The sequence below is a fragment of the Rhinatrema bivittatum genome, chromosome 9 (assembly GCF_901001135.1).
Source record: "Rhinatrema bivittatum chromosome 9, aRhiBiv1.1, whole genome shotgun sequence".
In the NCBI taxonomy this organism is placed as follows: Eukaryota; Metazoa; Chordata; class Amphibia; order Gymnophiona; family Rhinatrematidae; genus Rhinatrema; species Rhinatrema bivittatum.
The window spans coordinates 39,913,295-39,937,629 of record NC_042623.1 but is presented as its reverse complement, the minus strand read 5'-3'; the positions used below and the strand labels follow the sequence as shown (position 1 = coordinate 39,937,629).

Genomic DNA, 24,335 nt, shown 5'->3' with positions numbered 1-24,335 from the left:
GTTTGTGCGTATAGATATAGATATAGATAGATTTATAGATATATAAATAGATATATATGTGTATATATGGGTGTATGTATAGTTCTATGTTATAAGACTGGAGAGGGACTCCACATGGACACGTGGTATAGGGCATGCTCAGTGTGCCAAGTCAACGTTCTAGAAACTTTGACATAAGTTTTCCGTGTCGGGGCTCCATCTGATGATGTCACCCTTGTGTAAGGAGTTAACATCCTGCTGTCCTTGGAGAACACCTGTTACAGGAAAGCAGCTCTCCTTTTTTCTATGCTCATCATACTAAGAAAATTGTTTTATTTTCCTTCTCATTTTTCACAGCCACGCTTCCCAGGTAGCTTCCTTTCTTCTGCATTCCTTCATAGATAGAGGATTTTTATGACACTTCAGTAAGGTGTTTTTTTTTTTAGTTCAATACATTTTATTGCAAGAACAAAAGAAACATAACCAAAACAAGAAAAGAAACTGAATGGTAAGAGTAAATCATACAGTCTTCAGACAGTTACAGAGACTTATCAATACATAGCCCATATCTTTTTCAACCAGACTAAACATCTCATCTGTTCAGCTGCTGCTATCTCATATTTGTGAAACTGTGATATCACATTCCACCACATATTCATGTGCAGTATAGTAGTGTTCTTTTAATGCAAAAGAATCAAGTGTGAGGTGACAGACAAAAGGAAATCTAATAGTGTACTCTACTCAAGACAAAAAATTCGATAGCCTCATAGATTTACAGATTACGATTCGGAAAGTCAGTTCCTCTGAATAGGAAGAATAGAACAAATTCTTTCTCATACTGAGGAGAAATCAGCGGCTTCAAGTTCTGCCCTTGATGCAACTTCAGAATGTCCAAAACTGATCCATCATGAGTGCTTCAGATGCCTGGGTCTAAAGCACCAGCATTTGCTGAAAGATGTCACTCAGGTCTGTTAATCTCCAGAGACATAGGCTTCAGGATATCATCTTCATGAAATCCAAGCCTGGGACAATTCCACTGGGAACAAAGCCATCAATATTGAAGGATCTAAGAGCTGCCCTGTCTACTGGAGATGCTTCAATGCTGAAAAACTTCAGTTTTCCTGGGTGCTGAAATTGAGGTCCAGGAAACTTTCTTGCTTTTGCCATTCAGCACCTGCGAAGAGCTCTTTGGGGTCAGACTTGGATCCCAGGAGGCTTAGCATGTTGGAGATATTGAAGATTTGGCGTAAGATTCTGAAAAAAGGGAGTATGCAGCCTTGAATATCTGTTCTACCAAGCAGCCTTGTGCAAAGGAGAATTTGATTGATTTTTATTCTGCTTTTCAGGTACTTCAGAGCGGATTGCATGCAGGTTACTGTAGGTATTTCCCTGTCCCCAGAGGGCTCACAATCTAAGTTGTTTTTTTTACCTGAGACAGGGGAGGGTAAAGCGACTTGCCCAAGGTCACAAGGCATGGAAGTGGAATTTGGACACTGGTTTCCCTGGTTCATAGCCTGCTGCTCTAACCACTAGGCTACTCCTCCCACCTGAGGACTCAGCCATGTCCTCCTCCTGAGGTCCGTTCAGTAGCCATTGGAACTACCCCTCTAGTTACCCAAATGGATATCTCCTCTTCTACTGATGCTCCTTCTGCATTGACATCAGCAGTCTTTGAGAAGAAGTAAAACAAGAGGATCATGAAGGTCATCACTTAGCACTTCAAGCAGTTTCCAATGCCAGCACTGAGCATCTCTGCACTGTGATGCTAACTGATCCAGTCCTTGAGATCTACGGCATGGCACAGAGTAAGCTGATACTGAGATCAGTGTCTCAATGATGACACTGCACATCAGTACTATCCACTTAGACTGGCTCAGCATTGTTGAGTCTCAGGCTTTGACGTCCAGGTCAGTGCTCTCTCAGACTCCAACTCTGCTTGTGATTTTGGAATCTGAGTCAGAAGAGTCCTGGAATCCTGTGTACAAGTCTAGAGAATTGGGTTTTGAAGAATATTCTCACCTGAAACACCTGAGCTAAAAGATTCCAGATTATCCATGTCAACTGAAAAGAAGATTGTTAATACAAACAAAAAAAAACACACTTTGAATTGTCTGTATGCCAATGCCAGAAGTCTAAGAAGTAAGATGGGAGAGTTAGAGTGAATAACAGTGATTGATGAGATAGACATAATTGGCTTCTCAGAAACATGGTGTAAGGAGGATAATGGGACAATGTAATACCAGGGTACAAATTATATTGCAATGAAAGGGAGGATCAACTTGGTGTAGGGGTGGCACTTTATGTCCAGGATGGCATAGCGTTCAAAGGATAAAGATCCTAGGAGAGACTAATTACATAGTATAATCTGTGTAATTAAATGGTCAGTTTTCTCACTGGAAAAAGATAAATAGTAGAGTGCCTCAGAGATCTGTACTTGGACTGGTCTTTTTATTATATTTTTAAATGATCTGGAAAGGGGTACGACGAGTAGGGTGATCAGATTTGCAGGTGATCCAAAATTATTCAGAATAGTTAAATCACAAATGGATTGTGATAAATTGCAGGAGGACCTTGCGAGACTGGAAGATTGGGCATCCAATGGCAGATAAAATTTAATGTGGATAAGTGCAAGTTGATACATATAGGGGAAAATAACCCATGCTGTAGTTATATGATGTTAAGTTCCATATTAGGAGTTATCACCCAGGAATAAGATCTAGGCGTCAAATTGTTGGTTTAGTGTGCTGTGGCGGTCAAAAAAGCAAAGTTAGGATTTATTAGGAAGGGCATAGTGAATAAAATGGAGAATATCATGTCACAGTATTGCTCCATAGTGAGACCGTATCTTGAATACTGTGTGCAATTATGGTCGCCACAACTCAAAAAAGATATAGTTGCACTAGAGAAAGTACAAAGAAAGGTGACCAAAATGATAAAAGGGATGGAACAACTTCTCTATGAATAAAGTCTAAAGAGATTAAGGCTGTTCTGCTTAGAGAGGAGATGGCTGAAGGAAATATGATAGAGGGCTATAAAATCATGAAAGGACTTGAATGTGTAAATGTGAATCAGTTATTTAGTCTTTCAGATAATAGAAGATCTAGGAGTCACTCCATCAAGTTAGCAAATAGTGCATTTAAAACAAATCGGAGAAAATTATTTTTCACTCAAAACTTACTTAAGCTCTAAAATTCATTGCCAGAGGATGTGGTTAAGGCAGTCAGTATAGCTGGGTTTGGATAAGTTCCTGAGGGAGAAGTCCAAAAACTGTTATTGATCATGTTGACTTGGGGGATAGCCACTGTTTATTACCTTCATCAGTAGCATGGGATCTATTTAATGTTTGGGTACTTGCCAGGTACTTGTAACCTGGATTGGCCACTGTTGGAAACAGGATGCTGGGCTTAATGGACCCTCAGTCTGACCCAGTAATGCAACTTCTTATGTTCTTATCACCAGGGCTTGTGCAAAGGTATTAGGCATCCTAGGCAAACTTTCTGCCTGGTGCCCATCCCCCCTCCTCTGGTCTAGGCCCCATCTCTGGCCCTGACCTCATTCACTCAGACAGGCCCCCTCTCTTACACACACACTTAGGTTCATTGTCTCACACTCACACACTCACTCACTCTCGTACATATACACACAAACAGAGGCGCTGCTCGCGGCCAGCCTAGTCTCTATTTCTCTCAGCTGTGAGTGGGATGGGCTCTACTCGCAGCCCAACATGGCTGCTCTTTGCCGCACCCTAGACAACCACCTAGTTCACCTATTGGGACGTGCCTGCCTTGCTTTTCACCCTTTGGGTCCCTCTTTTCCTCAGACAAGGAACTGGTCCACTGCAGAAGACTTTTTGTATTTTTGAGCAGAGAAGGAATCAAACAATTTCCTTTTATTTAAAAATAAATGGAGTGCTCGTTTTTTTACCACTTCCTCAAAGGTCCTAAGGAGTTGATAGCAGCTCTACAGGAATTACAAAATAAAATGTGAGAAACGTCACTTTCTGTGCCTCCTATTTTTAAAAAAAGTGGGGGCGGGGGAGGGAGACACCAAATATCCATCTTCTGTGATTCCAAGATTCAACAAGGTCAAGTTTTCACACCAATCTGTGGTGGTTGAAACCACTCTGTAAAGGACCAAGTTGTAGCTCATTTCTTGGAACCTCAGGGAGTGAAACACAAATCTTGAGTCTTTACAGGAGGAAGTTCTTTCAGCACGTTATGCTTAGTTCCCACATAAAGTCCTATCTGATCTTCATGGTTGAGCATATGCATACAATTCTGGAAGAGGGCTCAGAAAATCTCAGTTTCTCTGTCCAGAAAAACAAGAAGTTTGTTCAGCTGAGGAACACTGGGGAGGAGTGTGGAAAATATCTGGTCAGTTTGACCTACAATACTTTTGAGATGGTATCAAAGCTATTGGTGCCCGTAGGCTCAAAATTGAAGGCTCTAGGGAAAATGTGTTGAAATCTTCTGCTCAGTGTACAGCAGCAGCCAAGAAAGGAATGTAGAATAAAACAGAGAATATCATAATGCCTGTATATTGCTCCTTGGTGCAATCTCACCTTGAGTTTTGTTTGCCATTCTGGTTACCAGAAAAAAAAAAAAGATATAGCAGAATTAGAAGGTATAGAGAAGCACAGCCAAAATGATAAAGGGGATGGAACAGTTCCCCTATGAAGAAAGGCTAAAGAGGGTAGGACTCTTCAGCTTGGAGAAGAGACAGCTGAGGGGAGATTTGATAGAGGTCTATAAAATAGAGTGGAATGGAATAAGTAAACGTTAATCAATTGTTTACTCTTTCGCCAGGGGACACACAATGAAGTTACTAGATAATACATTTAAAACTAATGAGCAAAAATATTTTTTTTTACTTAATGCATTCCAGAGGATTTGATGAAAGCTATTATGAGGCTGTGTTTAAAAAAGGTTTGGACAAGTTCCTGGAGGAAAAGTTCATTAACCATTATTAAGATAGATTCCAAACTGCTTATCCCAAAATTAAGCAGTGGATTTCTGCAACTCTATCTACCCCTTGGAATCCTGCCAGGTACTTGTGACCTGGATTGGCCACTGTTGGAAACAAGATACTGGCCTTGGTGGACCTTTGATCTGACCCAGTATGTTCTTAAGATGTGCAATATAGACTTGTGCCCTCCAATGGAGAGAATTTCTTAAAAAATAAAGCCAGAGAAGCTGTGGATATTATTAAAGACTGGTGCTTCAGATTCTCTCTGTTGACTCATCTGAATCGCCATGCACCAAAAGATTGTATCAGAATGGTCCATCAAGGAAGCACTTTTTCTGAAGAGACAGTATCTTAGCAAAGAGACTGGAATACTGGCCATGTACTTTGGATCCAGTAAAAAAAAATGGTGTGGACTGGTAACCATATGGGGCCTTAAGCTTCAATGATTGCATGGGTGAGGCCTAGTACTCTGCTGATAAAAGGAAATGGACAAACAGTGTTCTAGGCCTTACCCATACAATCACAGAAGCTCAAGGCCCCACGTAGCAACAGAGTCCAAAGCAGGTGTGGGTTTTTGCCTAGATCCAGAATACATGGCTAGCTTCTCAATCTCTTAGCCAGTCAATAGTTTCTCTTGTAACCTTGGACAGCTGGGACCTCTGGCCCCATAAAGGAAGTCTGCAACTTATGCCCATTGAGAATTTCACCAAATTGTCCCCAAAGAGAGAATTTTCTCGCATCTCACCAGCAAATACTAGTTATGAAGTTCTCGTCCCTCTTACAAACCAAAGTATTCAAATCTGTTCTACCACAGGAGAAAGGATAACTTTTTTATTCCAGATATTTCCCCATGCCCAAAAGTTAGAGGATTCCATTCCGTCCTGGACCTAAGGGCCTTGAACAAATTTCTTCTGAAGGAAAAGTTCAAAGTGATTGCCTTGGGCACCATCATTCCACTTCTAAACAAAGAAGATTGGCTAAGCTCTCTATTGCTCTCTGGCCTAGCATCAGCTCCCTGTTTATTTTTTCTAAATGCCTGACAGTCATTGCAGTTTTTCTAACCAAACTGAGTCATCGTATGTTTCCCTGCTTAGATAACTGGCTGATCAAGAGCATAACCTTAGGCAGGAACGAAAGAGAGCATGTGCAGCATCATCTGAGTACTAGACTTACTAAGGTTTATTTATTTATTTATTTATTTAAAAGTCTTCTATACCGATGTTAGTCGAAACATCACCTCGGTTTACATGGAACAAAAGCAACGGAAATTACAAGTAACAGGGGGAGGGTAAGGGGTACAAAAAACCATAAGGAGAGCAGAGAAGCATAGGAACAAACAACAAGTGAACTATAATGTCATAAGAACAAGGTCATAGTCAAATTCAGGTCATGATCCATCACAATTCAATATTCATCAAGGGTGTTGGGGAAAGGCTTGTTTGAATAGCCAGGTTTTGAGCTGGACTCTGAATTTGGTGATCATAAATTACTCTGAATTTTGGTTGATCATAAATTACTCTGAATCCAATTTAAGTCCAACACATCAGTTGAAATTAATCAGGCTTCTGCTGGACATGACTTGAGCGAAAGCCTTTTCCCGTCGATAGCAGGGCTGAATTAGCCATGCTGTATGGGAACTGTCAATCAGGGCCCAGGAGGCGGAGCTTTTAGTAGAGTTAAGATCTTTTTGATCCTCTGCGGCTGCGCGTGGGTTCCCGCGCAGCATCAACTGTTCTCCTCAGTCTGTTTTTTTCCGCGCGCGGGAGCGCACGCGGAGCCTTCTTCTCCTCAGACAAAAAAAAAAAAAAGAGGAATGTCAAAACCGCAGTCGGGGTTTAAGCCTTGCCCCTGTGGCAAGATCATGTCCATCACGGATGGACATGATCGCTGCTATCGGTGCCTAGGGCGCGAGCATCCCCAAACTGATTGCGAACACTGCGACAGGATGTCGCCGAGAGCTCGTCGTCATCGAAGCTATCGCTGGCTGGCAATTGCTGAGAAGACTTCGACGACACACTCTTCGCCGAGGCCAGAATCTAAAACTTCGACGGCGAAGAGAGCTTCCTCCTGGGATCCTCAGTCCCCGAAGGTAAGGGACGCAAAGAGACGGCCCAGAGCAACGGAGGGCCAGGGCCCTGGTCACTCCGAGGGAGGGGACGACGGGTTACAAGGACAATTTACATTGACTGAACCCGATTCCCAGAGACCCGGAAAGGAGATTCCAGTCAGAACCTTGTTGCTATCCAAGACCAAAGGTCCGAAGCCGGTAGGGGCGAAAAAGCCACAAGCACAAGGTGAACCCGGGTCGGCGCAGGGAAAAGTATCCCGGCCTAGTGCCTCCAAATCGGCACCGAGGACTCATACGGCGCCGAAATCACTCCGGGCGCCAGGGAGCCGACCGGAGCCGGACTCGAATACGGCGCGGGCTCAAACGGAGCCGAAGGATCTCAGACCGGCGCCGAAACACTCGGCGCCGAGACCGGCGCCGAAACATCCGGAGCCGGGGCGGGCGCCGAAACATCCGGAGCCGGGGCGGGCGCCGAAGCTCCGAGAACCGGGGCGGACGCCAAAACGCATGGAGCCGGCACTGAAGCCGAAGTCCACGGCGCCGTCTCCGGCTCGGACACAAGAACGACCTGGCGAGAAAGCAGAGTCCCGGGGGATCCCAGGCTCTCGGTCAGAACCACCTAAAAAAGGGGTTTCTCAGCGGGATACATCAAAGCTGAAAGCGCAAGGTCCGCAGTCGGACTCGACTAAGGCAACGGACCATAACAAGCGTAAAATCAGCGATCTAACGGTTCAGGAGCCACGACCGCTCGCAAAACCGACCACACTCCATGGATCGAGATATTCCCAATCAGGAAGTGAAAGCTCCCGAGACCGGAGCAGGTACACCGATCGGCCTGGTTTAGGCCACAAGACAAAGGATGACCAGGCGTCCTCTTCCAGAAAGAGGGGCCATCCTCGTTCGCCGTCATCGCCCCCCCCGAAGGGACATCAGGGCGAGGCAAAGAGACACAGAGGCACGCATCGCCACCATCGGAAATCTTCCTCCTCTTCATCATCTCAAGTTAGGAGTAGCTCCCATCGTTCTGCTTCCTCTTCGCATAAGGTGATTCCCATCTCCTCATCGCAATCCCCTAACTCTGTAGACTCGGCACATTCTAGGAGTCACAGTGAGGCGAGTTGGGAGACTCATTCGGAGCACACGAAGGTCGCTAGTCCTCTTCCGTTTCACTCACCTACGGGGACACAACCACCGCCAATGCCACAACACACTTCTAAGGCGTTCTGGGACCTAACTCAGTCTCTGGCAGGGTTTTTTGAATCCCTGCAGTCCACATACACCCTTCCTCCAGAGGCCACTACTCCGGAGAAGTCGACACGCACCTCACCACAAACGCCACTGAGTAAACCGGCCTCTATTGCTCCCTCTCCACCACGGTATGCAGACTCGCCGTCCCACCAAACGGAGTCCATATCACCACACTCTTCACCGGCGTCCTCGATGGGCTACCCCTCAGACCCACCGGACCAGCCGGCGGAACCGTACTCTCCTCCGGAGGATCTCACATACCCGAAATTTGTGGACAAAATGGGTAACATCTTGAAGCTCGAGGTCCAGAAATTACCGGAACCAAGGGCGGAAACGTTTGGTTTGTTAAAGATCTTCGATGCTCCGGGGGAACCGTCCGCCTTACCACCACATTCAGTGTTGCATGGAGTTCTACAAAAGTCATGGGACACCCCCTATACACTGTCAGCAGTATCCAGAAAAACTGACTTAAAATTTAAGCTACAGAAGCCATCCTTGTATTCCATGCCACAGCTACCACATGAATCGGTAGTGGTAGAGTCCGCACTCCAAAAGTTTCGAAAGGCGAAGTCGCACTCTTCGGCTCCGCCTGGAAAGGATAATAAGTGTCTCGACGATTTTGCGAGACGGATGTACCAAAACGCGATGCTTACAGCCCGAATTAATCATCACCATTTCTACATGGTGCAATATTTGTATGAGTGTCTGCAAGCCACCAAGGGCATGTTTACGGCAGGGGGACAAGCGGTTCAGTCTCCGATTACGGATATGGAGGAATGTACACGGCATATGTTACGAGCGGTGTATGAGGGGTTTGAGACTTCTACAAGAGCTTCCGCTATGGCAATCTCAGCCAGACGTCTGGCCTGGCTCAAGGCTAGTGCCATTAGAGAAGATCTACATGAAAAGCTGGCAAATTTACCTTGCTCAGGGGACAACCTGTTCGGCGATAGGTTGCATGACACAGTAAGCAAACTTAAGGATCAGGCGCTGGCGGTCCAATCGCTGGCGGCTCCGCAGCCTCCGAAATGATATTTTTCAGCACGCCGGCAACCGTACAATAGACGGCCGTATAGGTCGTATCAAACCTTCAGACCTCAACCTTTCACCCCTTATCAAAGGCAAACGCATAACAATGCGCCTCAACAACAACAGAGAAGAGGGAAACCTCGAACGCAACGACAACCACAGCAGCAGCAACAGACGGCAATCCCAAGTAAAACGACTCCGTCTTTTTGACTCCATTGCCACCTCTACCTCCATCCCTACCGGAACATCCCCCGGGCAGGGTGACAGCGTGTTGCGATGCGTGGAAAGCCATTACGACAGATCAGTGGGTTCTGGACATAATTCAGGAGGGATATCACTTACACTTCCTCTCCAAACCCAGTGTTCCTCACTTTCCCCCGAAAAAAGGAAACCCTTGTCAAACCCCATTGGCCCAAGAATTGACCACATTACTTCATCAAAAAGCAATTCGCCAGATTCCTCAAAACGAACAGGGCCAGGGGTTTTATTCCCCATATTTCCTCATCCCAAAGAAATCGGGGGGCACACGTCCCATTCTAGACCTACGGGAACTCAACAAGCACCTAGTCCGAGAAAAATTCAAGATGGTGTCCCTGAAATCCATCCTCCCCTTACTTCAGCACCGGGATTGGATGTGTTCAATAGACCTCAAGGATGCGTATACCCATATCCCAATCCACAGTTCGTGTTGGCAATACCTGTGTTTCCAGTATCGCAACCAACACTACCAATACAGAGTACTACCCTTTGGACTGTCGGCAGCACCCAGGGTGTTCACCAAGTGCATGGTGGTAGTGGTGGCTTATCTTCGCTTACAGGGTCTAACAATATTCCCTTACCTGGACGATTGGCTATTAGTAGCATCGGATCCGATGCTTCTGGAATCGCACCTCAACACTGCAATAACCTGTCTGCAACACTTGGGTTTGATCATCAATTACCCAAAATCCAAGTTACAACCCGCACAGATTCTGCAGTTCATTGGGGCACGTCTCGACACGAGTCGGGCCCGAGCATTCCTTCCAGAGGACAGGAGACTAATCATCTACTCCCTGCTCTTAACACTACAGCGCATGCAAACGTCTACGGCTCGAACGGTGCTCCGTTTGCTGGGTCATTTGGCGGCGGCGAATTTCACAGTCCCCAACACGAGACTCCACATGCGACGCCTACAGTGGGGCCTGAAACGTCAGTGGACTCAACACACTCAACCGTTACACACACGGGTAGTTATAACTGCCCAGATGAGACAGGACATTGCATGGTGGCTCAAAACGCCAGTTATGACCAAGGGGGCGCCATTCAACCCGCCGCCACACAATGCAGTCCTTACGACGGATGCCTCACGGAGGGGCTGGGGAGCTCACCTGGACTCCCTAGAGACACAAGGCCTCTGGTCGCACGACGAACAACAGCTACAAATCAATCTGTTGGAGCTCAGAGCAATTCGAAACGCCCTACTCACCTTTCAGACTTACCTCCGGGGCCGGAGGGTCATGATATACACGGACAATCAAGTAGCCATGTTCTATATCAACAAACAAGGCGGGTCAGGTTCCTGGTCCCTCTGCAAGGAGGCACTGCAGCTTTTTGCTCACGCCCACAAACACTCCATTCACCTGCAGGCCTCTTACCTGCCGGGAATTGCAAACACAAGAGCGGACAGACTGAGTCGAATATTTCACCCACACGAGTGGAAACTCAATCCCGAGGTCCTACAGGACATTTTCACCAGTTGGGGAACACCGACAATAGATCTGTTTGCCACGGAAGCCAACACTCAACTTCCTCAATTTTGTTCCATCCGACCCAGTCAACACAGAGTGGCGCAGGACGCCTTCCTGATTCCCTGGAACACAACGCTCATGTACGCCTTTCCACCGATTCCATTAATCACGAAAACGTTACAAAAATGCATCGCAGACGGCAGTCAGCTCATTCTCATAGCTCCAGCCGGGCCGCGTCAACCGTGGTACAGTTACCTCCTACGTCTGTCGGTAGAACAGCCGATCCGCTTCCCGGACCGTCCGGACCTTCTCTTGCAAGACGACGGCCTTCTCATCCACCCGCTTCTATCATCCCTCCATCTGACTGCGTGGAGATTGAGCGGGCACTATTGACAGAACAGGGGGTTTCCCACACGGTACAAACTATTCTTCTCGAGTCCAGGAAACCATCCACCAGAAGAAGTTACTCCTTCAAATGGAAGCGCTACTCTACCTGGTGTGGGGTGCGCAACATTTCGCCAATCGACTGCTCCCCCACTGCCTTACTAGACTATTTACACTCACTCTATGAATCGGGACTGGCCACCTCCTCGATCCGGGTCCATCTTAGCGCTATTGCAGCGTATCATAGGCCTCTAGATAATCACTCTGTGGCAGAACATCCGCTTCTATCTCGATTCTTCAGGGGTCTCCTACATTTACGACCACCAGTGTCTAAGCCACTGTTTCCATGGAATCTAAACTTACTGCTGGAACAGCTGATGCTATTTCCATTCGAACCCATGGAATCCGCACACATAAAGTACCTAACGTGGAAGACAGTTTTCCTAGTGGCGATAACATCTGCCCGTAGGGTGAGTGAACTACAAGCACTAGTGCACTACGAACCGTACCTACAGTTTCATCATGATAAGGTCGTTCTACGAACTCATCCTTCATTCCTTCCAAAGGTAGTGTCTGCCTTCCACCTCAATCAATCCATTAACTTGCCGATTTTCTTTCCAAAACCTCATTCGAATGAGAGAGAACGGTTACTGCACACCCTAGATTGCAAAAGGGCGTTAGCATACTATAAAAGAAGGACACACTCCCTCAGTAGATCTTCGCAACTGTTCCTCTCATTTAACCCTAACGCTCCTGGCCTACCAGTAGCGAAACGCACCATCTCTAGTTGGATTGCGCAATGCATCAGATACTGCTATGCAGAAAAGGGGTTGCCACTTTCTTCAACGCCGAACGCCCATCAAGTGAGAGCAATGGCCACATCGTTGGCTCATCTTCAGAACGTTCAACCAGCGGATATCTGTAAAGCAGCCACGTGGTCCTCACTGCATACCTTCACATCCCACTATTGCATAGATAAGCTGTCGGCGGGAGATGCCATACTAGGGCACTCGATACTACACACCATGTCTAAGTAATGGCCACGACTGACACGCTATTACACTACTTACAAACCATTTGACAATGTTTACGGGAGCTTTGGACTCCCATACAGCATGGCTAATTCAGCCCTGCTATCGACGGGAAAAAGCAAGTTTGCTTACCGTAAACGGTGTTTCCGTAGATAGCAGGATGAATTAGCCATGCTGACCCGCCCACCTCCCTGTCAGTCATGGGGTTTTTTTCCCGCTACGCTCAAGCTTAATTACAGACTGAGGAGAACAGTTGATGCTGCGCGGGAACCCACGCGCAGCCGCAGAGGATCAAAAAGATCTTAACTCTACTAAAAGCTCCGCCTCCTGGGCCCTGATTGACAGTTCCCATACAGCATGGCTAATTCATCCTGCTATCTACGGAAACACCGTTTACGGTAAGCAAACTTGCTTTTCTCCATGCCATGTGGGTTACATCAAATATTGAAGCTATATGACCCAACATTCTCAAAATATCCCAGACAGGCATCGTCCAACTCTGAAAAACTGCCTTTATCATGGACACCAATTTTGTGATCCTTTTGACAAGGAGAAAGACTTTTTCCCAACTCATATCCAGCAGAACCTTAATCAGTTTCAATCAATGCATTGGACTTAAATTGGACTTTGAGTAATTTATGATCAACCTTAGAAAGTCTAGTACACACATTGGGATAGATTTTAAAAAGGTGTGCGTGCTACCCGGCGCGCACACATGTACACCCAATTTTATAACTTGCGTGCGCAAGGGGGTGCACACTTGTGCACCTTGCACACGCCAAGCCACGCAGCCTTCCCCCTTTCCTTCCCCCTAACCTGACCTTCCCACCCCTTCCCCTAACCTTTCCTCCCCCTAGCCCTACTCTAACCTCCTCAAAATTTTTATTTTACCTTTTGCGCGCGCCGGCAGCCTGCCAGCACGGGATCCTCCAACAGCGGCAATGGCTTCTCTTTTGGAGGCCTCTGGCCCCGCCCCCAGACCACCCCTTTTGTAAAGCCCCGGGACTTACACGCGTCCTGGGGCTTTATGCGCATCGCCAGGCCTTTTTAAAATAGGCCCGCGCGCGTAAGCCCGGTTACTCGCGTAAATCCTTTTAAAATCCGGCCCATTGTATTGCACATGTTCTCTTTGGTCCCTGCCTGAGTTATGCTCTTGATCGGCCAATTATCCAAGAAGGGAAACATATGAAGGCTCATGTGAACATATGCATCAATCATGTGTCCACATGAGACAAGCCCAATGGGTTTTAAAGTCTCAGTGGAATCAAGCCACTCACTCAAGGACTGATGGCTTGCCCCATTTGTGCAGAACTCTCTTCCTTGAAAAAGGAGCTGGATGATGTTAAAGCAGAATTAGCTTCAATAGAGAAAGTCTCACCCACTTTTCAATATTCAGGAATTAATTTCCCATTACCACAAAAAAACCAAGAGTCAAGAAAAAAGAGATACACAGTGGGCTCAGGTAGGACAAGACCTGTGACCCACAGACACCCATTCTTTACAGCTGTGCAGCCCACAAGTTCAATCCCCCCCCCCCCCCACACACACACACTCACACAGGGCATTAAAGGACTCAAAAAAACAGGATTACAGTGGGCTCCGGTAGAATTAGACCTGTGATGCGGGGTCACACACTGTTTCAAGTTCAAGTACAAAATGCCTTCTCTGTATTAAATACTGAAGAAGTTCTTGAGAAAAAGATTGAAGTGTTAACTGAGAAGAGAGAAGAAACCCAATGCATACAAAAATTCCAGATCAGTAACCAAAGGAAAAAGCTCATTGAGATGGACGAATCTGTCGTCAGAGGCAATAATCCTTTCCCTTGCACAATTGCAATGGGAAAGTGAAGTGAATAACAAAACTCAACTAAAGTCACAAAAGGAGTCCAGGAATAGCAGTGAGCTGAAAGAGAAAAGCTAGAAAGCTATGAGCACAAATACCCGTAGTTTGGGCAATAAAATCCCAGATCTGCAAGCCCAAATGGTGGAGGCAGACTTCGACATTGTTGCTGTCACGGAGACATGGTTCACGGAACCTCATGATTGGGATATGGCCATACCGGGCTACAACTTGTTAAGGAAGGACAGAGAGGATAGGAAAGGGGGAGGAGTGGCTCTTTATGTCAGAAACAATATCCAAGCTTCTGAGCTGCAAAGAAGATGGGGAAATGAAGAAGCTATATGGGCCGACCTAAAAGAAGATGGGGCATCCATTTTTATTGGAGTGGTTTACAAGCCTCCAAACCAAAAGGAAGAGCTGGACAGAGATCTGGTTGAAGACATCCAAAAGATAGGAAAGAAGGGAGAAGTGGTGATCGTTGGAGACTTTAATATGCCAGATGTAGACTGGAGAATCCCATCTGCAGAATCTAATAATAGTAGAGAAATAGTGGATGCCCTGCAAGTAGCTTTGTTCAAACAAATGGTAATGGAACCCACGAGAGAAGGAGCTATACTCGACTTAGTGCTCACTAATGGAGATAATGTCTCTGAAGTCCAGGTGGGCGCATACCTCAGCACCAGTGATCATCAAACGGTATGGTTTAATATCACAAAAAGGATATGGAAAAGAAGCACGAAGACCCAAGTTTAGCAGTTCAAAAACACGGACTTTGATGAAATGGGGAAGTACCTGGAGGAAGAACTAAAAGGCTGGGAGAACGAGAGAGATGTGGATCCAACAGTGGACCAATCTAAAAGGAGCAATTACCAAGGCAACTAATCTATATGTTAGAAAAGAAAAGCAAAAGAAAAATGAAACCTATCTGGTTCTCAAAGGAGGTGGCTGGCAAAATAAAGGCTAAAAGAACAGCGTTCAAGAAATATAAAAGATCCTAAAGGGAGGAGCACAAAGAAGAATATCTGGTAGAACTGAGGGAGACGAAGAAATTAATCAAGACGGCAAAAAGTCAAGCGGAAGAGAGGATTGCCAAGGAGGTAAAGAGAGGTGACAAAACATTTTTCAGATACATCAGTGAAAAGAGAAAAGTTCAAAGTGGTATAGCGAAATTGAAAGGTAGAAAGATCAATGTGTGGAGAGAGACGAAGAAATGGCAGAAATATTAAACGAATACTTCAGTTCTGTGTTCACTAAAGAGGACCCTGGAGAAGGACCATCACTAGTTAACAAGAAACTGGAGGGGAGTGGAGTAGATGTAACGCCATTTACAGTAGAAAATGTATGGGAAGAGCTGGAGAAACTGAGTGGACAAAGCCATGGGGCCTGATGAATTTCACCCCAGGATACTGAGAGAGCTCAGAGATGTGCTGGCGGGTCTACTGTGTGACCTGTTCAATAGATCCCTAGAAACGGGAGTGGTGCTGAGTGATTGGAGGAGAGCTGTGGTGGTCCCGCTTCACAAGAGTGGGAACAGAGAAGAGGCTGGTAACTACAGACCAGTTAGCCTCACTTCGGTGGTGGGAAAAGTAATGGAGTCACTATTGAAAGAGAGAAAAGTGAACTATCTATAGTTGGGAGAATTGTTGGACTAGAGGCAGCATGGATTCACCAGGGGAAGATCCTGTCAGACTAATCTGATCGGCTTTTTTGACTGGGTAACCAAGGAATTGGATCAAGGAAGAGCACTCAATGTCATCTACTTGGATTTTAGCAAAGCTTTTGACACTGTCCTGCACAGGAGACTGGTGAATAAAATGAGAAGCTTAGGAGTGAGTGCCGAGGTGGTGGCCTGGATTGCAAACTGGTTGACGGACAGAAGACAATGTGTGATGGTAAATGGAACTCTCTCTGAAGAGAGAGCGGTTTTAAGTGGTGTACCACAAGGATCGGTGTTGGGACCAGTCCTGTTCAATATCTTTGTGAGCGACATTGCGGATGGGATAGAAGGTAAGGTTTGTCTTTTTGCGGATGACACTAAGATCTGCAACAGAGTGAACATGCCAGAAGGAGTGGAGAGAATGAGACGGGATTTAAGGAAGCTGGAAGAGTGGTCGAAGATATGGCAGCTGAGATTCAATGCCAAGAAGTGCAGAGTCATGCATATGGGGAGTGGAAATCCGAATGAACTGTATTCGATGGGGGAAGAAAGGCTGATGTGCACAGAGCAGGAGAGAGACCTTGGGGTGATAGTGTCTAATAATCTGAAGTCGGCGAAACAATGTGACAAGGCGATTGCTAAAGCCAGAAGAATGATGGGCTGCATAGAGAGAGGAATATCGAGTAAGAAAAGGGAAGTGATTATCCCCTTGTACAGGTCCTTGGTGAGGCCTCACCTGGAGTATTGTGTTCAGTTCTGGAGACCATATCTCCAAAGAGACAGAGACAAGATGGAGGCGGTCCAGAGAAGGGCGACCAAAAAAGTGGATGGTCTTCATCAAATAACTTATGAGGAGAGATTGAAGAATCTAAATATGTACACCCTGGAGGAAAGGAGGAGCAGAGGTGATATGATACAGACTTTCAGATACTTGAAAGGTTTTAATGATCCAAAGACAACAACAAACCTTTTCCGTCGGGAAAAAAATCAGCAGAACCAGGGGTCATGATTTGAAGCTCCAGGGAGGAAGACTCAGAACCAATGTCAGGAAGTATTTCTTCACGGAGAGGGTGGTGGATGTCTGGAATGCCCTTCCAGAGGAAGTGGTGAAGACCAGAACTGTGAAGGACGTCAAAGGGGCGTGGGATAAACACTGTGGATCCATAAAGTCTAGAGGATGTGAATGAAGAGTGGGTGGCTCACGGGAATGACGGCTACTACCTGGAGATAATACCCTTATTCAATAAACATACACACGTTTAATGTGACTCCAACATTGCTCTAAGCTTCAACGGCAAGAGGAAATGTGGAAAAAAGGATTTGCATTCACAAAAAAGCGGGGAGTAGCTTGCTTGTTACAGGGGCTACTACCCCAAACCAAATAAGCCTGATACTTCACTTTCAATGCATAGCTATCTGCTTCAATGGTAGGGGAGGAAGACTGATATTTCAAGCATATCCAACATAGCTCTCTGCTTCAACGGCAGGGGGAATGAAAAAGAAAAGTGGATCTATATACAGACCACAACCAACAAGGACTGGATTATTTAGTCTGGGTAAACAAATAAGCATGGGTGTAGCTTGCTTATTGCGGCGGTTACTACCCCTAACTAATTAAGCTAGATATTTCACTTAGATGCAGTTCCAATACTGCTCTCTCATTAATGGTGGGGGTGGAAGGGAAATAGAGCCAAAAGGTTACTAAGAGCCAAGAGTAACAGATAAGTATGAGAGAGAAAAAAAAAGTGCGAAACTTGCTGGGCAGACTGGATGGACCGTTTGGTCTTCTTTTGCCGTCATTTCTATGTTTCTATCTGTATCATGGAAAAGCTTAGAGACATTGTATTTTGGTGGCTCTCCTATGCCAATCTGATATTAGGTGTATTCTTCACCAAATTGTTCTGACAACGCATGCCTCCAACCTCTGCTGAGTAACTTATACAGAGATATTCACATCCATGGGCAGCTTATAAAATCCATGCAGGGCATGTCAGCCCAACTTGTGCGCGTATCTCCCGCTTTTGGTATGTGCTGGGCTTATAAAATCTATCTGTAAAACAATATGTTTATAAAAAAAGATCTCTCATTTAAACAAACAAGGCACCTGCTATCTTAAGATGACAAGGGCTGGCCCAGTGGCTCAGGTGGTAAATGTGCACAGCCAAGCAGGAGGCTCCAGGTTTGATTACCACATCAGGTGTTCCAATCTCTAGGTCGACTGAAGAATCATGATCATTTAAGGGTTAATGTGACACCTGATGGCAGGATTCAAAGCCCATGATTGCAGGGTTCTAGGAGGAGCCTGGGGACATGGCCTCCAGCCCAGGACTATCTCTGCAACGACCAGACTAGGTTAGTCAAGGGATTGGGGCAGATATAAAATAAGGGAAAACCCCCCCAGGTAGTTGCAAAGGAAGGTTCATGGCACCAGATCCTAGCTCTAGTTCCAAATGTGCTGGAAGTACAAAGGAGCATGAGGAAAACGCTGGGTCAAAAATTACAAAAACAAAAAAACACCCCAAAATCCAACTAATCCACAACAATACCTAAAAGGTGACAGATTCCTAGAAAAACAAGCATATGATTGGTGCTTTCAACTCCCCACCAATTATTTCTTCAATTTCCCATGAACAACTGGGAATGGCTTCCCGTGACCCTTATAAAATTTCCCCGACTTGCATGATAAACACAGGATTTCCATGCACATGCACACATCTAAATAAAATTGTGCTCACATGAACGCGTGTTCAGCCTATTTTATAATGTGTTTGCATATACACGTGTATGTTATAAAATGGACGTGTCTCTGGACATGAGCCAACATACGCGCATACACATGCACCCACGCAGCTTTTAAAAAGTTGCTGTCTTAATGTGCACATAGAATTTTCCATTCTATTAACAATGTACATCATACCCTATCTTTGACAGGAGGAATTTCTATTTTCAGTTGTAAGCACATAATACATTTGTTAGCAACTGCTGTATTATAGCCTTAGATTTTCTAACCTGATTAATTTGTTTTCAATTATTGAAAAGAATCTATAGTCTGTTATGAAGCATATTTTTTTATTATCATGATTGGGCTTAAAGAAATACTTTCGGTCTTGAGAACCATAAAATGCTTCTCACATAGACATAGTGGGTAAAATATTCTATGTATTTCTCTGACATTGTCAGCTTTTCTTAGGATCAGCATAAGGTGAGAGAATGATCACAAAATTGCTTAAGAAGCACAAGGCTCCCTGATGAGCTCCATAGCAAATTAAGAATGCCGAGGAAGAAATACAAATTTTTGTAATCTGTTTATGCCACATTTTTTTAAAATACAGGATATCTGGCTGGGCCTCCAATACTTTGTCTATGCCGATGGTGTCCAGATCCTTATCCCTACGAAAGAAAACGTACAGAGCTCCCTTCTACAATGGAGCTCCATCCTTACCCAAATACAAAAACTTTTATCCCAAATAGCATTCACCCTTAACCACGCAAAAACAAAAATCTTACACATTTTTAACAAACCCCCAGCATGGAATATTCAAGACGGCCCCTCCATGCAAAGCATGAGCCATCTTGTTACAACTGCAAGAAGCCTAGGCGTCACCTTAGACTCCCAGCTCAACTTGAAAACCTACGTCAACACCATAATAAAAGAAGGCTACTTCAAACTACAAGTCCTCAAAAAAATCAAACCACTACTACTCATTCAAGATTATCGATCAGTACTCCAAGCCCTCATTTTCTCCAAACTCGACTATTGCAACTCCATCCTCCTTGGGCTCCCAACCTCCACCCTCAAGCCCCTCCAACAACTACAAAATGCGGCAGCCAGATCCCTCACAAACAGCAAGCGCTCCACACACATCACCCCCATACTAAAAGACCTCCACTGGCTCCCCATAACACAAAGAATACAATATAAAGCCCTTACCCTATTGCACAAGTCCCTCAACAACGAAAAGACAGACTGGCTAAGGGACACCCTTCATCCATACACCTCCCAAAGAAACCTACGATCCAATAACACCGGATTACTTTCCATCCCATCCAGCAAACAGGCCCACCTCGCCTCAGTGCGAGATCGAGCAATTTCAATAGCTGGCCCCGCACTATGGAACAAACTACCAGCAAATCTCAGAATGGAACCCTCATCACAGAACTTCAAGAAATCACTAAAAACATGGCTATTCCAAAAAGCCTACCCAGCTAACCGTTAACCCCATGTCATCCCCAACAACCAATACCAAACAGATCTCTAACCCCGCACATAACCCATAATGAGATCTCTCAATAGTCAAATCAACGTTAGCTGTTATATTGTTAAGATAAATTGCCTTTATTTTACAATGTAATAATTTTATAAGTTATAAAACTTTACTTGGCTGTAATTTTACAATGTCTCAATGTAAAGATAGTATGACCTGTTATCACACTATCTCACTAAATATTATGTAAACCGATGTGATACCCCTGGGTGAATGTCGGTATATAAAAACAAATAAATAAATAAAATAAATATCATTAGTTTATCTTCTTGTAATCCTTTGATAAATTCTTTGGATTCAGGGTTTTAGAGTCATCTTGCCAATGTAAATGTTTTCAGAAGTTGGGTGTTTTTAATAATTAGGTGCTTACTTTTGCTTAATTTATGCAAGCCTAGAACATGAGTTTTAAGCATAGGTTATCTTGAAGCCCTAGTTCAGTACATCATTAGAGTACTGAATCTGCAAATGCAAACTATTGTCAGTTGTAAAGAAATTGTATAAAAAGATACTTGAGGAAACTTTGTTATACAAATTACTGGGAACTGCTTTGATCAAGATAAATGAAAGCTCTCTTCAGTAAAAAAAAAAAAAAAAGTCTGTGATGGATTATATATTAACATTTATACATAAGATGTTGATGTTGCTAATATAATTTACTATCTCCTACTAATTAATAACTAATCTGAAATTCCCTGTCTTAGTGTTATAAATCAGATTTAAATTTTGAGTCCCAATGAGTATTTGCTCAGTAAAGCATTTTTTTCAAACAAGCTGTGTGGTTAGACAATAAACTCCTATGTACCTCATGTTAGTTAACGTTTAGACTCAAACCGCTCCTCTTCCCACATGACTACAGAACCGTCCTCCAGACCTTACTATTCTCAAAGGTTGACTACTGCAACTCCCTTCTGCTCGGCCTCCCTGCCGTCACAATCAGACCGCTGCAATTACTACAAAATGTAGCAACCAGATCCCTCACAAACAGAAATCAGACCACATCACTCCCATCCTCAAGGACCTCCACTGGCTACCCATCATCTTCCGAACACAACACAAAGTCCTATCACTCATCCATAAGTCACTCCATAACGACAAATTGAATTGGTTAAGCACGCCCCTACGATACCACACACCGCAACGAAACCTCCAAACCTCTAACACTGGTCTTCTCCACATCCCCACCCCAAAAGAAGCACATCTTACCATAGCAAGAGAACGCGCACTGTCCATCGCCAGACCCTCACTTTGGAACAACCTTCCAGCACAACTAAGATCTAAACCCTCAACACAGCTCTTCAAAAAACACCTAAAAACCTGGGTCTTCCGACAAGCCTTCCCCCAATGATCCTATCCCTCCCCCCCACCACCACCTTTCTTTTTAGCACCTTATTCCCGTCTGACCCTTGTTGCACACATTTTTCTGCTTCCAAGTCCCATGTCGCATGCTGATTATGTACATTACTTTTCGTTATAAGAACTCAAGTCTCATTAAGTTACATTAGAAGAGATTTGTATCAACTTATATTTATTATATTTTTTATCATGTTGCCTCGTTAGAAATATGCAAGAATTTAAGTTTCATTAAGTTGCTTTGCTAAAAATACATTTCACTGTAAGAAATAAGTACCCCCCAGCTTATTTAATTTCCGTTATCTGTAAACCGATGTGACATCACTGATCTAATGTTGGTATATAAAAATGTATGTATAAATAAATAAATAAACACTATGTGTAATATTTCTATAGTACATGCCCAGCAGGAATTTAATTCATTAATTTTTCATGTATAGTTCTAAGTACTGTTAATAAAAGTGCATTTCAGAGTAAATAGATTAGACAAGAATAATCTGAAGCCCTAGCAATAGTTAAGCCGTATGTAAAGTCAATCCAGTTATGCTTTTGTGAAATAAAATAAAAAATAAACAAACATGGCAAGCAGAGGTTAGTGCAAGCATTTGGGGTAGAAGATGAACATGATTCAGTCTTTTGAAGAAAGGGATGTTAAGAACAGAGTGAGGGGACAGTGGAAGAATAGTCCAATGTGTATGAGGAGCAGAGCTTACATAAAATGATTAGGAGCAGATAAGAGCAGCACTTAGATTAATGAAGAGCGTGGATAGGAACATACAGTATATGCTGGAAACTAAAATGCAAAGCAGAAAAGGTGGAACACATTAACTTGAATGAAGCAGAGAGAGAGAGGAGAAGTCAATGAAGTTGATACAAAAGTAAGAAAGGATGGGGAGGAGTGGAGTTAGCAAGTATGAAGTTATATATATGAAGAAGGGAGACCTGCAGGGAGCAAGTTGAAGTAGTCAGATTGAATAAAATGAGACAACCGAAAACTCATTTGTTTACATACTTTCATTACTAACACAATTTCAGAACCTCAGGCACATCAGTTATATTTTACTAATATAAGTGTAAATAACAATAAACCACATGTACCCATCCAAGAGACGGGTACCAATGGATACCTTACATCAGAAATCAAATAGTTTATAACAATTCAATTGTTACTGATTATTAATGGCACCTCCTTTGTAAAGTTTTTAGCTATTTTATTTTTTTACTATTCATGCCCTATTGTAAACCGTTATGATGGTAAATAACTTAATGACGGTATAGAAAAACTTTTAAATAAATAAATAAATTTGGATGAAGCCCTTAGTCATATTCTACTGAAATGTCTGTTGCAAAGGAATATAATGTAATATTGCAATGAGATTGGCCTGCAGAGTTCTCACAGCCATATTTCTCCTGGAGAACACTGAACACTTTACAGGTTGTGATACTTTTTATTTGACCAAGATCAGACTTATCCAAAATGATACATTATATGAGCAATGGAGACATGCCTCGCATCTTCCTCTGGAGGAGAGGCCTACACGGTTTTGAAAGGTTATCCTAATCATCATCATTGGATAACCATTCTATTTAATGAAGTTGTATGTATGTATGTATTTTTATGTTTTTTATATTTTATATTCATCCTTTTTTCCAAGAGTGTCTTCAAGGCGGATTACAATCAAATTAGAATTAAATTTACACGTACAAAAAGGATGTGTAGAAAATAATTTAAACTTTTCTGTAATGTACTGTAACTGCCTCTCTCTTGTAGTCCTCATGTTATAACCATCTTAAAGTATTCTGCAATAGTAGTGGTATTCAGTCACTCATTTTTGCCAAGGGACACTAAAATGAAATTCTTGTATCCTTGTCTTTAGGATCTGCGTTTGCAAAAGCAAAACCTGAGAGCCCTTGGACTTCTTTGACAAGAAAGGGAATTGTACGAGTGGTTTTCTTCCCTTTCTTCTTCAGATGGTGGCTACAAGTAACATCGAAGGTCATCTTCTTTTGGCTGCTGCTCTTATATCTCCTACAAGGTACCGCTCAGGGGAATAAGTATGGATAAAGTCAGATACTTCAAATTTTGTGTCACCATTCAAAAGTATTATCAATCTCATTGGAGTGGTTACAAATGAATGTCCAAAATCCAGTTGTTTTTACTCCGGAGATCTATTTTATTGTTTTTAAGTGTAAATAGAATGTTCATCATGACAATTTTAAAATGGTTTCTTAATTAGAGAGGGCAATTTTCAAAGCTATTACTATGGATAAAGCAGTGCTTTATCTGTGAACTTGGTCTTTTAGAATTTTTTTTCAGTACATTAGAAATGAACCTCAAATGTGGAAAATGATAATGAATACAAAGAAATTCCCACACTATAATAATATTGAGATGAAATATCTTAAAAATGACCATCCTGTAGCACCAAATGTGCAAAATAAAATATTTTATGCACTATGTGGCAAGCTGTAGGGTTTGTAGGTTTATTGGTCAATGAGACAAGTGTCGATCATTTTTATAATTTTTGTTTGCAAATAAGTTTAAGCCACTTATCTTGAAAAAGTCCCTGAGTTGAACAAATATCAGCCACTGTCAGTTTTAAATTCTCAAAGGATCTCCATTTGTGCAGAAATGAAGTACTGAGTCTTAAGTTGCAGAGTCATGCTACCCCTCATGCAAATCCTTTGAGGCGCTTCATTTTGAAAATTAGTGTGAATTCCGTAAGTAAAAAGTACCCACCTACTATACACCAGTGCGGGTAGTTTTAAAAATTCCACTGTAATGTAATTTTT

The 24,335-nt window shown here is 43.7% G+C and overlaps 1 protein-coding gene across 2 annotated transcripts in view; it reads left to right on the top strand.

Moving 5' to 3' along the window:
• Positions 1-24,335, top strand: part of PHTF2 (putative homeodomain transcription factor 2) — a 393,241-nt gene that overhangs the window by 235,330 nt on the left and 133,576 nt on the right. For both annotated transcript variants that reach the window (XM_029615118.1, XM_029615117.1), the window contains exon 6: positions 23,420-23,578. The gene's annotated coding sequence lies outside the window, so the exon portion shown is untranslated. The remainder of the gene's footprint in view (positions 1-23,419; positions 23,579-24,335) is intronic.